This window comes from Harmonia axyridis, chromosome 2 (genome assembly GCF_914767665.1).
Source record: "Harmonia axyridis chromosome 2, icHarAxyr1.1, whole genome shotgun sequence".
Taxonomy (NCBI): Eukaryota; Metazoa; Arthropoda; class Insecta; order Coleoptera; family Coccinellidae; genus Harmonia; species Harmonia axyridis.
The window spans coordinates 29,017,190-29,032,294 of NC_059502.1; the positions used below are offsets into that span (position 1 = coordinate 29,017,190).

General features: G+C 32.3%; 4 long non-coding RNA genes across 4 annotated transcripts; 1 reads left to right on the forward strand and 3 right to left on the reverse strand.

The window, feature by feature from the left end:
- Positions 1-1,806: 1,806 nt before the first annotated feature.
- LOC123674191 lies at positions 1,807-3,409 on the reverse strand. Its single transcript, XR_006746602.1, has 2 exons — positions 3,152-3,409; positions 1,807-2,102 (listed from the first exon to the last, which is right to left on the reverse strand). It is a non-coding gene; the product is annotated as an uncharacterized LOC123674191 (long non-coding RNA).
- Positions 3,410-6,284: 2,875 nt separating this feature from the next.
- Positions 6,285-7,268, reverse strand: LOC123674190. Its single transcript, XR_006746601.1, has 2 exons — positions 6,940-7,268; positions 6,285-6,590 (listed from the first exon to the last, which is right to left on the reverse strand). It is a non-coding gene; the product is annotated as an uncharacterized LOC123674190 (long non-coding RNA).
- Positions 7,269-8,880: 1,612 nt separating this feature from the next.
- LOC123674193 lies at positions 8,881-9,597 on the forward strand. The gene is made up of 2 exons (XR_006746603.1): positions 8,881-9,176; positions 9,305-9,597. It is a non-coding gene; the product is annotated as an uncharacterized LOC123674193 (long non-coding RNA).
- Positions 9,598-12,571: 2,974 nt separating this feature from the next.
- Positions 12,572-13,411, reverse strand: LOC123674194. Its single transcript, XR_006746604.1, has 2 exons — positions 13,021-13,411; positions 12,572-12,864 (listed from the first exon to the last, which is right to left on the reverse strand). It is a non-coding gene; the product is annotated as an uncharacterized LOC123674194 (long non-coding RNA).
- Positions 13,412-15,105: the final 1,694 nt, after the last annotated feature.

Consider the following 15,105-nt stretch of genomic DNA (forward strand, 5'->3'; position numbering starts at 1 on the left):
ATGAATAAAAAAATAAATAAATGAATAAAAGAATAAATAAATAGATGAATGAATAAATAAATGAATCAATTTCATTAATTCCGGATTGTAATTATTTTCTTGACCTCAACAATATCATTTTTGGCGAAGTGCACACAATATATGATATTATGATGTCATACCTAATTGTTAGTTTATTTGAACGAGAGGTCTCGTTGATATGATATAATTCGTCATGAAAATTAGAGTGATTATTTTATGTAGCTAAGCATACAAAATCCTAACCCAGTTGGATCTGTCGTTATGATATAATAATAATAATATAACATTTATTTGCTATAAATAATTACAATTGAATCTACGTTCTGACAATAGGTAGAAACGAGGTTGGAGGCAATTAAAAGAGATTCGAGTTCAACCCGCTCTTACAAAAAAAAAAACTACTACATTAGTCCCTACCTAATGACAACAGAGCCAAAAAACAAATTGCACACGCTAAAGACTCCAAAATTGAAATTTTAATATTATAGTCACTCATTATCCTCCTCACCCATTAGAAGTCAGTGCTTATATAAGCTTTTCATTTCATTAAAAATATTAGTACCTACCCTAAATAATAACCGTCAGATTATAATCAGAAACGTACCCATGTGGATAAAAACAGCCATATCTCTTTTCTTTGAATAACAAATGACTTGTGTGGTACCTTTTTGAAATCACTATAAAATAGGCAATTTATTGGTCTAATGTGCAGCAGTAGCTCGGTACATTTTTTTTCCACTACGATGGGCTAAACTTCATGAACAAAATAATCCACTACCAAAATTTTCAATAAAAATATTTCTCACAGCCCCCCTTCAAAATGTTCGGAGTATGTTTTTAATGTAAACGTTAAAATCATTCTTCAGCAATATTTTACTGAAAAAATTAACCAAAAAGGTGTAAAATTGTACCAACCGTGAAGACAAAACTATTGAAAGGGGCAAAAATTCATTATTTTCAAAAAAAAATAAATATCTCGAAAACGGTAAGACTTTTATAAGAGGAATTTTGTCATAGCAGGTGGGTTACCCTTCGATCTACATTCTTCCTCGGTTTGACGTGGTCTTTACGGCACACCCTGTAGGTCAATACCTCCGTGAAAACCTCCGTAGTCTAGGAGGTATTGTATAGGTTCCCTTCGACGAATGCTATGAATCAATCGTAAACATGATTTCTGAACACGTTGCACTCTCTCCCTGTCCACCGGAACTCCTAGTCGGATTTATTTCCATCAACGAACTTAATCAAAGTTTTTGAAGTTTTTAGGTTTTTTTTGTTTTAGAGTTACGGCCCGACCGGTTGGACGGACAGAGCTCGAAATTGACTTTCACCTATTTTTATTTGATTGAGTATTTTTCATGAGAAAAATATCAAAAGTATTAGTGCGCTACCGAAGAAATCAAACATTTACCACTTTTCTCTTCTCAAATCTTGAATAATTTTATTGTAATGTTTTTAGATATGATTCAAACACCTCGATGACTTTTATTTAAAGGACGAAATACTATTTCCATGTTCCATGTTGTCTAGAGTACTCTGCGGACTTAGTAAACATTTTGTAGAATTCTGAGATACACCCAGATTTCGTTTGAAAATCTTTCATACAAAATGAGATTTTGTTTAGAAGAATACTCAGTAGTATCTAGGCTCTTGAATTTTGCGAAATTTCAATAACTTTTCGCCCTTCTAGCAGCTGCTGTTATAACTCAAGGAACGTTCAATTTAACTTGTTTTCGACATATGGGTTAATGAAGTGGAAGCGGGGTCTTATGTACATTGAAAAAATTTATTTATGAATTTATTCCGCAAAAAAGAAATTTACATAGGAGAAAACACAATGTTTGTGAAATTTAAGACTTATCCATATTGATACAATTCGGCATTCAAACAATCACAGCTCCAGCTCCATAAACGCTTGGGTAGACACCAGAGTAAGCTGAGACAGGCAAAGCAGAGTAAGGAGAGTAAGCCAAAGGTGCTGAGTATGCGTTGTAAGCGTTGGCGGCTGGAACAATAAATTGAGGCCTTGGTTCTGGGGCAGCGAATGCTACTGCGAAGAGAGCGAAGGCAAGGAGGATGATCTGAAAAAAATTAATGAAAATATTATCATTTTGAATTTGAAAAATCATTATTTTTAAGTGTCTTTCAAATGTTTCTCAAATACATGTTCTGCCTTTTAGATGTGAAAATGAAAAATATATACATTTCTTTCATAAACTCATATAATGGAATACTCAAGAAATGATTGACTCGATATTCAATACTGACTGAATTGCTGTGGACCTTGGACTTATCTTCAGCATTCGAATCAATCAATTCATTATTAGAAGGACTTTCTGTAGAATTGACAGGTACTGCTCTTGTTTTCTTATTATATACGAAGGTACGAGAATACATTCGACAAAAAAAATTAAAATCCAACTCGAAATTTTCTTAATTGCATGAAATTTGATTTGAAAATCAATTGCTATAACTTATGGTTCTAAAATAGGATACATGAAATTTGGTATTTTTTCTGTTAGAACTCAGAATCGACAGAGTTGAGATTGAGTGTTGACGTAAAATAATAATTTTAAACTGATCACATCATCAAAACTATAATTTAAGAAAAATATCGGGAAAGAAATACTCCATATCTCCGTGATTATGTTTTCGATAACGTTAGGATAGGTTAGGTTAGGTTAAGGTTAATATTGTGCATATATGGATGTATAGACTGGGAATGTCAAGCTTCGTGCAAATTTTGTATTGATTGCTTTATCAGCACTATAACAAATTCAAGAATAATATCTAAAAAAGCACTGAATTCAAGTCAAAAGCTTTGAGTGCTTATCATTTATGCGCAAATTATTCCCTTAGAGGTCTTCAAAGATGCAATTGGCGCATAAATAAACAATCGCTGAAAAGCTCCCCACTTCAAGTCAATGCTTTCTTCAGCTTTCCATACTATAAATCTCTGTTTTCTATGATTTGATATGGATATTCTACATGGAAATAATAAACCATAGTGAAATATTGGCAGTGTTTTTGAAAGGACTAGCGTTCAAATGAGACTTTATCTCGACTATGTAGCACTATAATAATAGTATCAATGAACATATATATTTTAGAAGCAATATGGTATACTTACTTTAGCGAACATTTTGTTGTGGATTGTATTTGATATCTCTGAATCAAATGATGCTTTAGAACCGAAACGCCCCAACTTATATACTGAATTCAGTATGACTAATGGAGCTTCGATCAATTATATGTAAATTAACTTCAGGCAACGCCTTGGTCATTTTCAAGATCACGCCAATTACCATTCGGTAATAATTCCGGTTTTTCTGGATCTCTTCTATCTGACATCCATCCATTATTGCAATTCCGACAACATAAGACCCTTCTGTGGATTAAAATGAAACTCCAGCTCGATTTGCAGGGTCCGCTCTAGCGTTTCTGCCGCCCCGGCAAAAATACAAGTTCGGGGTGAGATTTTTTTATAAGAAGTTAAACATTTTTTAGGGAAGGAAAATGTATTGGGTTTATTATTTTTCATGGATTTGAATTTAATTAGAATATATTATTAATTAATGAACGACTAAAGGAATTGATAAAAATTGATGAACAGAAAAAATAGAAATTCCATTTCTTGAATATATTTGCTTTTTTCCATGAATTATTCGTAAACCCGTATCATAGTATGCCTGTATTAGGTCACAAAAATCTACCCTTGATTTCAGCAACTGAAAGAAGAAAGGAGGTTATCTTATAAAGGCACGTCCTGGTCCGTAACGTTTTCAAAATGTTAATAATGTGGAAATGAAATCTATGGGAAATATTCGAAAGATACCTATTTCAGTTCCGTTAATATCGCTCTTATGCCTACAACCGAAAACAAAATTTCAAAATTTTTAGAATTGTACCTAGCATATTTTCGCCTGACAAAGTATCGTACCAAGTTTCTGAAAAATTTTGACAGCTTTGATAACTTGATTTTAAAATATAATTGATTTATAAAATTTTAAATAATATTTCAATTTCCAATCAGCATTGAAAAAATCTAAGTTATTAATCCAACAACCTTAGTAAAAAAAATCACTTTGGAATCGAGATTTCTCGGAAAAAGCAGAAAATACCTCCGATCCTGTAGACATTCATTCCTAAATCATTTTTTTTTTATTTATTAGTTTTCCGCTTCGACATCAAGGTCATTAGCGGTTTTCTAAATAAGAATGACATATTTAGATTCATAACTACAGAAATATTAGATAGAAATAGAGATAATATAGAGCTTCCCGGAGGACATACTGAACCCATTCAATTTTGTTGTGAAGATAATAAAGTGATTTTGAATAGTTTTTGTATGCTTGTAATTTGAGGCAATATAAAAATATTCTAAGCACTGGTTCCTTTTCTATTTTCATTTCTATATTTCACTATGGAAAGCATTGAACAGAAAGAAATTGAAGTTCATTTTTCAATAGGAATATTTCTTGAGAATCTACGATAATCCAGTGATGTGTCGCTATGCAAGATGAAAGGAATTTTCCTTTCCGGAAAAGTTGCCTTTCCGGCCTAGGCCGTGAAAATGTATTCCGTTTTCTTATGGTTTTTTATACAGGGTGAGTCTTTGACTTGTACATTTATTTCTACGGAAGATTTCTGAGGTCAAAAGAAACACATTTTTCCTTTTCTATTTTTTCCACTTTTTATAGCGGGCATTTTGGAGTTGCCCAGACGATAGAATTTTATGTTCGGAAAAGATTCATCACATCAATAAAAATCTATATTTCGAAAATCGTTACCTTCAATTCCTTTCCATTTGCGCAATATAACTAAAACGTTCATTTTTTATGGACTTTCAATAACCTACTTCCCTCAACCAAGCCGAATCGGAAAAAATGTTAAGGGAAAAAAGTGTTTCCATTGGCCTCAGGTATCTTCGGTTTGAATATATATACACGTCAAAGAAGTATCATCATTTTTTTCCGTTGATATTGTTGAATGATTGCTTCAATTTATGCACTGAAAAATAGCACAAAATATCATACAGGGATTCTGAAAAAAATTTATTAAAATTACGTTTTGGAAAAAGAGTTTTTTTGTACCTAATTCGATATTTTCTGTATATTATGTTGAAAAGTTGCCTATTTTCTGATGATTTTGAAAAGGTTGAATTCAGGTGATAACCTTATTCAGAAAAAAATATATTCAAATGTTTATTGAAAAAAAAAATTCTGAGAAAATCTAATTAGATTTTCTTTGTTACTTTGTTACTTTTCCCAAAAAATCTTTCATTGTGCACATTCTGGTGTAACTTATTGAATAATTCTATTGAAAAATGTTAGTTACTTCTTAAATTACTTATAAAGTAAAATTATTCATTATATGCGCATAGGAGCTTCAATATCAACAAGTCTACAAAGTCAACAATGCGGTGAAAGAGATAATTCACAATTATTATCAGGAAAAATGTTCAAAATGATCAAGTATCCAAATTTCTTTCTGCTATTTTGGCTGCTGACGAATGAGGTTCACGGTCCACTAGTTCCGCTTCATCTTTTATAGGATTGGAATAAATTTCATTTATCAACCAACCCCAAAAAATACAGAATATTCATGTCTGGTGAACGGGAAGGCCACAAAATTTGACCGCCCCTTCCGAGTGAGAATATGTGTAGTGCAAATATTTCCTAACCTAACACAACTAAAGTGTGTTGGGCACCCGTCGTGTTGAAACTACAGATCAAGTCACATTTCCAATGGTACATCTTTCAAGAGTACATTGTTCCTCGAAAAATTTAAATAGTTGGAGCCGTTTAGTTAGGGCAGCAATTTTTTTCTGATTAATTTTTGATTATGACGTTTCCATTGCTTTTTCTAGGTATTTGAGCTCACAAATAGTGACTGATATCAACTCAGTAAATGAATTGACAACTAAATAACATATTTTCAGGAGAGGGTGTGCAAAAAGCAGAACGTGAATTTGAAACATTTTTATTTCAGAACTCCTGTATGATATTTTTGGCTATTTTTCAGTGCATTAATTGAAGCCATCATTCAACAATATTCACGAAAAGAACTGTTCCTAAGGCAGGAGAGAAATTATTTGAAGTGAAAAAATTCATAATTTTCATAAAACCTCGAATATCTCGAAAACTGTGAGACATTCATATAAACAATTTTTTTAACATCAGATCGAGCACATTCTGATCTACATTCCGTTTTCGTTTGACGTAGTCTTTTTGGGACCCTGTATACTAAATATAAAAAATATATTGTGTTTATGAATTTATTCCGCAAAAAAAAATTTACATAGGAAGAAACATAATTTTCGTAAAAACTTAAGACATATCAGTAACAATTCAATTCGGCATTCAAACAATCACAGCTCCAGGTTGGACAGCTCCATAAACGCTTGGGTAGACACCAGAGTAAGCTGAGTAAGGCAAAGCAGAGTAAGGAGAGTAGGCCAAAGGTGCTGAGTATGCGCTGTAAGCGGTGGCGGCTGGAACAATAAATTGAGGCCTTGGTTCTGGTGCAGCGAATGCTACTGCGAAGAGAGCGAAGGCAATGAGGATGATCTGTAAAAAATAATCATATATAAAACACATCAATGTCTAATATTATTTGATATTGATAATTAGTAAATTTTATTCTTTATAGAGTAGCTTCGAGATTGAGGTAAATTGAAAACAGCACAAACTCTGAAGCTTCTGACTGGTGTAAGAGACGCATGAGTAATTATGGAGGAAAACAAAAAAACAGAACAAAAACCAACTTTAACAATACCTGATAATTTTACAGCTCATTATATAACATTATATAAATTTCGTTTCAAAATCACTATTGTTCTCATAAAAATTCTTTTCAATCATTCAACTACACAAAAACCATTAAAAATATATTTAGGTAATAAAATATTATACTTACTTTAGCGAACATTTTGCTTGTAAATTTTATTTGATCTATCTGAATCAAATGATGCTTTGGACCCGAAACTTCTCGGCTTATATACCGATTTCAGTATCTGGATGTTGTCAATTATATGCAAATTTTTATTTCGGGCACGCCCAAGTCATTTTCAAGATCACGCCAATTCTTTCAATTCAGAAAGAATTCCGGTTTGATAGGATCACTTCTCTCTTAAGTCCATTGATCAATGCAATTCAAGCTCGATAGACTAGTTTGTTGTTCAAAATAAAAACCAAACTGAAGATGATTACTTCATGGTTTTCCGGAAATACAAACCGTATTATAATCACATATATTGTTGTTAATTTATTTGGTTTTTTGTCGAAGGCTATCGTTTTTTTTTTACGAAAAATATTTTGTAATTCTTTTCGAATTCTCTATGGCTTTGATGATTTGATTAACATAAAATTTTGTACTATAGGCTTTGAATTTATATTTTACGTCCAAATTAAGATTTTCATGTTGATCGAATTTGTGATTCTGAAATTAACAGAAAACCAAATTTCGAACTGCCATATTTACGAAAACCCTTGACGGATATTTCTCATTACCAAAATCAATCGCGGAATTAAAAATTTGAACCAAATATGCAATTTTCCAGATTATAGGTCCTTTCGTTCGGAAGTTATCCTGCTTAGGAACGGACGGCTAGACAAAGTCAAATTTGATGCTTTGAAACCATTCTCGGCTCAAAATTTTAAAACTACCGACATTGTGGAGCAAACAAATATCCCCGAATCTCTAATTATTATGAAATATTTCCAACCAGTTTTTTTTTGGAGATTTTCTGGAAGAGTTTGATTGATTGAATATCTGCTTCGATGCAACAAGAATGATTTTGAGTTTTCGAATGTATGGGTGTATGTATATACCTATGTCCACAAATAAAGATTTGAATTCTGCAATTCTCATCGATCCTATTGAAATTTGGTATGATAATTCTGTTTCACCACTATATACCTTCCATGCCAAATTCAACTCTTCTGGATAAAGGTTCTGCCCTGAAATCGAAGCTCCCTGAAAGCATCTCGAGAACTTTGAGAAAAAATCTCATCCCCAATTTTTTTTTTCGAAATAGTAAGAATACAGAAGGCAGATCATAGATATCTTGATACGTTCTCAAGTTACAGGGCGAAAAATGACCTTCTCAAATATTTTGCTATATAAATATAAATGAAATAAAAAAACATATTATATAATACATATAAATTTCAAAACGTTTTTTTCGGTAACTTTTATGGTTGATATGAACCTCATAATCAGATAAATCAACAGTTCTAGTGAGAGTCTTCCAATGTTCAATAAGAGAAAACAACTGATTGAATAATTAAGCATCAAAATAAAGTAAAATCGGGTTTGAATAATTGCTTATTTTTCGTTGTTATCATATTAGCCATTTCAATAAGCCAGAAAACAAGCAGCTAGCTCAAAAGTTGATATGTTATTCGAAATATCACTAAATGGAGTAGTTCTCGCTAAAAAGAAAACTTGTTCACAAACATTCAATTCTCATCGATAAACCCATTGGAAAAATTATGATTCATATTGATCACCTAAGAATAGTTCACCACGTGTGTGCTCACTACGCCCGCAGAAGGAATTTTTTGGGACGAAAAGATTCTTGTGTTATAGCCAATTTTGTACTCTTCTGAGATATGTGATCACATTCGATGAGGCTACAAGGATAACAGAAGTGTTCATTCATGTAATTTTATCACTTTTTTTCAGAAAACCTTCCTTCTCATTGCATAGAACGGAATTGAATATTTCTTGAAATACTAACAAATGGAAATACCATTTAGAAAAGATAATTAAAGCTTGATTTCTGCATTGAATATGACGAGCAATTTATTGATATTTTTCTCGATATTTTCTTTTCTTGAATTCAATCAAACAACTTCAATTAACCTTTTTCAGATACTGATCGTGTTCCAAATTTAGCAATAAGAAAAATACTTCGAATCGTACCATTTATATCACATCAACAAAGACTTGGAGCAATCCCGACAAACCGGAATGAGTATCAGATGACAGAAAAAACGATCTGATCCCTAGGCGTTGGCTTGTATCAAGAATCATGTAATTACAGCTGACTCCGTATACATTGTGGGATTGCATATAAAAGCTGGAACCAACATGTCAAAGGCATCATTTGAATCACACAGATCAAATACCTATACAAGATGTTCGCTAAAGTGAGTATAATCTAAAACGCAAACCCAGTAGTAATCTCATCCCATTTTTGATGAGAAAAATCAAATAACAATATGATTTCAGTTCAGTTTGAATAATGCGATTTTAACCATAATTGTTTCTTCTTCAGATCATCCTCCTTGCCTTCGCTCTCTTCGTAGTAGCATTCGCTGCACCAGAACCAAGGCCCCAATTTATTGTTCCAGCCGCCAACGCTTACAGCGCATACTCAGCACCTTTGGCCTACTCTCCTTACTCTGCTTTGCCTTACTCAGGTTACGCTGGTGTTTATGGAGCTGTCCAAACTGATGCTGTTTTTGTTTAAACGACTGAATATGTAAACAAAGATATAGATTTCAATGAAAATAATGGTTTGGTAATGTCATTTGAAAATTTCATACAATAAATTCAATATAATACAAAGTTGGTATCGAATTCATTATTCAATAGACTGTATCACTCCTGCCCTTCAAATAACCTGGATACGTAACAGTGAAATGATAATTTAGTTCTTTGGTTTTGCATAAAAGCCCCAACTCTCTTAAAACTCTGTGAAAAATCAAACAAGCTCAGAGCTTTAGCGAGTTAGAAAAGTCTCTTTTGTGTTTCTACAAAAATCAATTTTTCAGATTTTTCCATTAGTGATGAAAGAAAGTACAAAAATTTCCATAGTTCTTCATAACGCTTTCAGATGACATTCAATTGAACATTTCAAAACAAAAATTTGTCAGGCACTCAAACAATAAAAATATTCACAATTTTTTTTATTGTTTGATCTTAATTTGATTTTATTGTTTTTTCATTTTGAAATGTTGAAATGAATGCCATCTGAAAGCGTTATACGAGTAATACACTATGAACATTTTTGTACTTTCATTTATCACTAGTGGAAAAATAATTTAAGAGACCTTTATCTCTTATGAAAGCTCTATTGATTTCAGAAATGAAATAATTTTCTCGAAAAAAAAAGCCGTGGTGTAGATTTCCAATAGGAAAAGGATCATCGCACCTTAAAATCAACACAATGAATGTAATAATACTATAGTTTCGAGTTCAAAACTGATTTTTTCCTCCAAACTTTAACTTTAACACTTTGTATCTTGTTAGGATATATGTTTATAAGAACTTTTTTCATGAAAAGTGTTGTTTTATCCGACGCGAACGTTATTGAACTTAAAGTTGGACCACGTGCTTATTCATCATCATTTTACCTCAAATTATTAGGAAACACCGAAGCAATACCAAAGGTGTTAATATCAAGGGATGAACGGAAACGACATTTTGAGGTAAATAGAAACAAGCTATTTCAAAATTTTTGGCACAAATCACAAATTTGAAAAAAAAATTTACAATTCAAAATGTCGAGTCGGCTTTGAAAAAAACAGTCGTTCAACGATTTTTTATGTTAATATCAAAAATTCTGGCACGGATATCAAAAATTCTGGCACAAATCTTCAACTCTATGAAAAAATATTTAAAATTCAAAATGTCGAGTCAGCTTTGAAAAGAACAGTGATTTAATGATTTTAAATGTTAATTTCAAAAGTTTTGGCACAAATTTCAACTCTATAAGAATTCAAAATGTCGAGTCGGCTTTGTAAAGAATGGATTATGAATTGGAGCTTAGAAAAAGTGTTAATAAATTTGGTTGAGCAGATGCTCAAATCTCAAGTAGTTCGACTTGTTGAAAATCAAAAAATGTTTCGCGGAGAACGAAATATCGTGCAATAGCAGAATGTGATGAAGGTTAACTATATCGTCCATATCTATATTTTCCGAAAAGACCTAGACTCGATCCTAGACTGTTAATTGGATATAAAGCGAATTAGTTAATCGAAAGTGTCAAGAATACAATTTACAGATAACTGAAGAAAAGAGGTGTAGAATATCGTAAGAGCAAAAAATGTCCAAAATATAAGCCAATTCAATAAGCTCGAAAACGGAGATATCACCGTGCTCTATGGCGCATTTATTTTGCAAATAACAAGGTCATCGTCATGAATGATGAAAAATACTTCACTCTGAGTAAACACGAAATTACAAAAAACGACGAATTTTACACCGACAATATCGAAAATTGTCCAGACAATGTGAAATTCAAGCAAAAGTCCAAATTTGCTAATGAATGCTAGTTCAATTTCTGCTGGGATTCAGAGGCACTATTAAATCCAGAAAATTTTCTCCGTGAGGAAATTTTAACATCTAGGGGGATAGGCAAGAATTCGTTTTGATTCTGAGAAATAGTTTTTTTCGGAGGGGTATCGGTCATGCTCCGAGGGTTATTGCTTTGCTGGATTCAACACTGTTTAGAGGCTATATGTGGGACAAGTTACAAGTGAAGCTGTGGAAAGTCAACGTTACTTTCACAACTGCTTTACAAAATTGATTAATTTTATCCACCAGAATCATGCTCAAGATGTTATTTTGTTTTGGTCTGACTAAACATCATAATACAGAGTGTCTTGTTTAAAAAGTCCAAAACTTCAAGGCTAGATTCTACATGCGATTTTCAACAAAAAATGTCATATAACACATGGGTGAAATTTTGGCGATAGGTCTTCAATTCAACATTCTCTGTTTTTACGGAATATCCTTTTTTTTATATATTCAATCAATGCACACAAGAATTTTTTGGACGAAAATATTCTTGTGATATATTATACTCTTCTGAGATATGTGATCAAATCTGATGAGGCTAAAAGGATAACTGGAGTGTGGTCCAGATTAGGTAAAGTTCAATAAAATTCGCTTCGGATAAAACAACACTTCTCATGAAAAAAGTTCCTATAAACATATATCCTAACAAGCTTCGTTTTAGAGATACAAGGTGTATCAGTTTTTCACTTGAAACTCTAGTATTATTTTACATTCATTGTTTTGATGAAATTTTCTGAAATAAATACAGCTTTTATTAGATACAAAGGTCTCTTGAATTGTCTTTCCACTAGTGATAAATGAAAGTACAAAAATATCCATAGTGTATTACTCGTATAACGCTTTCAGTTGGCATTCATTTCAACATTTCAAAAAGAAAAAACAATAAAATCAAAATAAGATCAAGCAATAAAAAAAACTTGTGAATATTTTTATTGTTTGTTCTTTTTTAAATGTTCAATTGAATGCCATCTGAAGGCGTTATGGCGAACTATGGAAATTTTTGTACTTCCTTTTATCACTAATGGAAAAATCTGAAAAATTGATTTTTGTAAAAACACAAAAGGGACTTTTCTAACTCGCTAAAGCTCTGAGCTTGTTAGATTTTTCACAGAGTTCTAAGAGAGTTGGGGCTTTCATACAAACCAACCAAAGAACTAAATTATCATTTCACCGTTACGTACCCAGGTTATTTGAGGGGCAGGAGTGATACATTCTATTGAATAATGAATTCGATACCAACTTTGTATTATATTGAATTTATTGTATGAAATTTTCTAATGATATTACCAAACTATTATTTTCATTGAAATCTATATCTTTGTTTACATATTCAGTCGTTCAAACAATAACAGCACCAGGTTGGACAGCTCCATAAACACCAGCGTAACCTGAGTAAGGCAAAGCAGAGTAAGGAGAGTAGGCCAAAGGTGCTGAGTATGCGTTGTAAGCGTTGGCGGCTGGAACAATAAATTGGGGCCTTGGTTCTGGTGCAGCGAATGCTAATGCGAAGAGAGCGAAGGCAAGGAGGATGATCTGAAGAAGAAACAATTATGGTTAAAATCATATTTAGTATGATGCAGGGATTTTTATACTTTATACAAACTGAACTGAAATCATATTGTTATTTAATTTTTCTCATCAAAAATGAGATGAGATTAATACTGGGTTTGCGTTTTAGATTATACTCACTTTAGCGAACATCTTGTATAGGTATTTGATCTGTGTGATTCAAATGATGCCTTTGACATGTTGATTCCAGCTTATATATGCAATCCCACAATGTATACGGAGTCAGCTGTAATTACATTATTCTTGATACAAGCCAATGCCTAGGGATCAGATCGTTTTTTCAGTCATCTGGTACTCATTCCGGTTTGTCGGGATTGCTTCAAGTCTTTGTTGATGGGATATAAATAGTGCGATTCAAAGGATTTTTCTCATTGCTAAATTTGGAATACGATCAGTATCTGAAAAAGGTTAATTGAAATTGTCTTCATTTGATTGCAGTCAAGAAAAGAAAATATCGAGAAAAAAATCAAAGAATAGCTCGTCATATTCAATGCAGAAATCAAGCTTTAATTATCTTGTCTGAATGATATTTCTATGTTGTTAGTATTTCAAGAAACATTCAACTCCGTTCTATGAAGTGAGAAAAAGTGTTTTCTGGAAAAAAGTGATAAAATTACATGAAAAATATAAATAAATAAACTGAGAGACGCTGTCTCTAATGAATTATCTTTCCGAAATTTCGTCAGTGTGAGCAGTCAGCACAGTTAGCAACTAAAGCCATATGAAGATTAAGTTTTCCACTGTACTGCCAATTAAATGCCTTAATCGATTAAAACTAAATCGAATACTGACGTGATATCGGGATTCGGGAGCATTTGAGAGCTAATTCATTTATACGCCCGTTGCTCCTTTGCAAACTACATAATTGTATATACTTATGTATTCTCTATAGGTGGAATTGGTGCATGAATGAAAAAGCGTTTTGAAGTTCCTGACTGCCCGTCAGTGCTTTCTTCGTATTTTTTCTTATATTCTGCATGATTTTTCCTAATTCTTGTTAATTTATTCATTTATGTACCTCAGAGATTGAATTAGTAGAATTAATCCCTAATTGAACAAAAATGGTACTTTTACCACTAAGGATTGAAAGTGATTGACACAACTCCAACAAGATTTCTCTTATCTGAGTTATCTGACACATTTATGGCGAATTAATTATTTATTATTATCATTTATTTTTCATGTAATCCTTCATAATATTTGTATTATATTTGTAAGGAAAGAATGGAGAAATTGTTCAATTGAAATTTCTTCACGAAAGGTTTGAAATCATATAAAAAACGCCATTTAGAACTAGGTTATAATAACGTTAACAAAAACACTCTAAAAAGAGATGGGTTGACGCAATTTCTCTAAATTTGATATACTTTTTGTCGTTTTCTTGGATTTTAGCATTGGGCTGCGTGCTAATATGCGCCCGAGCTAAGCGAAGGGGCCATTCCAGGTCTTTTGAGTTCACTGCATCCATTGGGTAATGAACATAGATAGAAGAAGTATACGCAATTTTTACGTGTCCCCAACATGGTTAGATTACGTTGTCGGATCGTGATATATTTTCAAATCCACAATTTTCCTATATCATTGAACATTTGGAATGCGATATTTTTCCTAATTGTCAAATTTATAATTAGCAGAATATTTATTAATATTTTGGATCTACATGCTGAAATCCAAGATTTGGCAACTTTTGCTCTCCTTGTGTCATCGGTTGATTTACGTCGTTTGGCGAGCTTGCGCGCTTGAAAATTGCGTTCTGAATTTCTCATATATTTAGGTATTCATTTCAATATATTTTGAGTTGATATGAAACGTTGATTCACTATGGGACATAAGAAGTGCGTTCTTTGTGAAGAAACCCGTGAATCGAGTGAAATATCGTATCACTGATATGTTTTCATGTCCGCGAGCTTCCATGTCTTTGATGTTGGGGACCAAATTTGCTTTCTAAAAATGACATATGCCCCCTCTTTCTATGTTTATTACTCTGAGACTTCATCACATATATAGTATATCTATGTAGATTCAACTTATTATTCTGAAGAGAATTTTGTGTTAATTAGAGTGTTCTGTGAATCTGAACTTTCAATGTTTGACGTTTGAACGTTTACAGATTAATATAATTTATTTATTCGGATGAAAATGATAAGTTAAATGGGAACTCTTGTACAAATTGAAATAAAAAGCGATAATAGAAGAAAGCATATA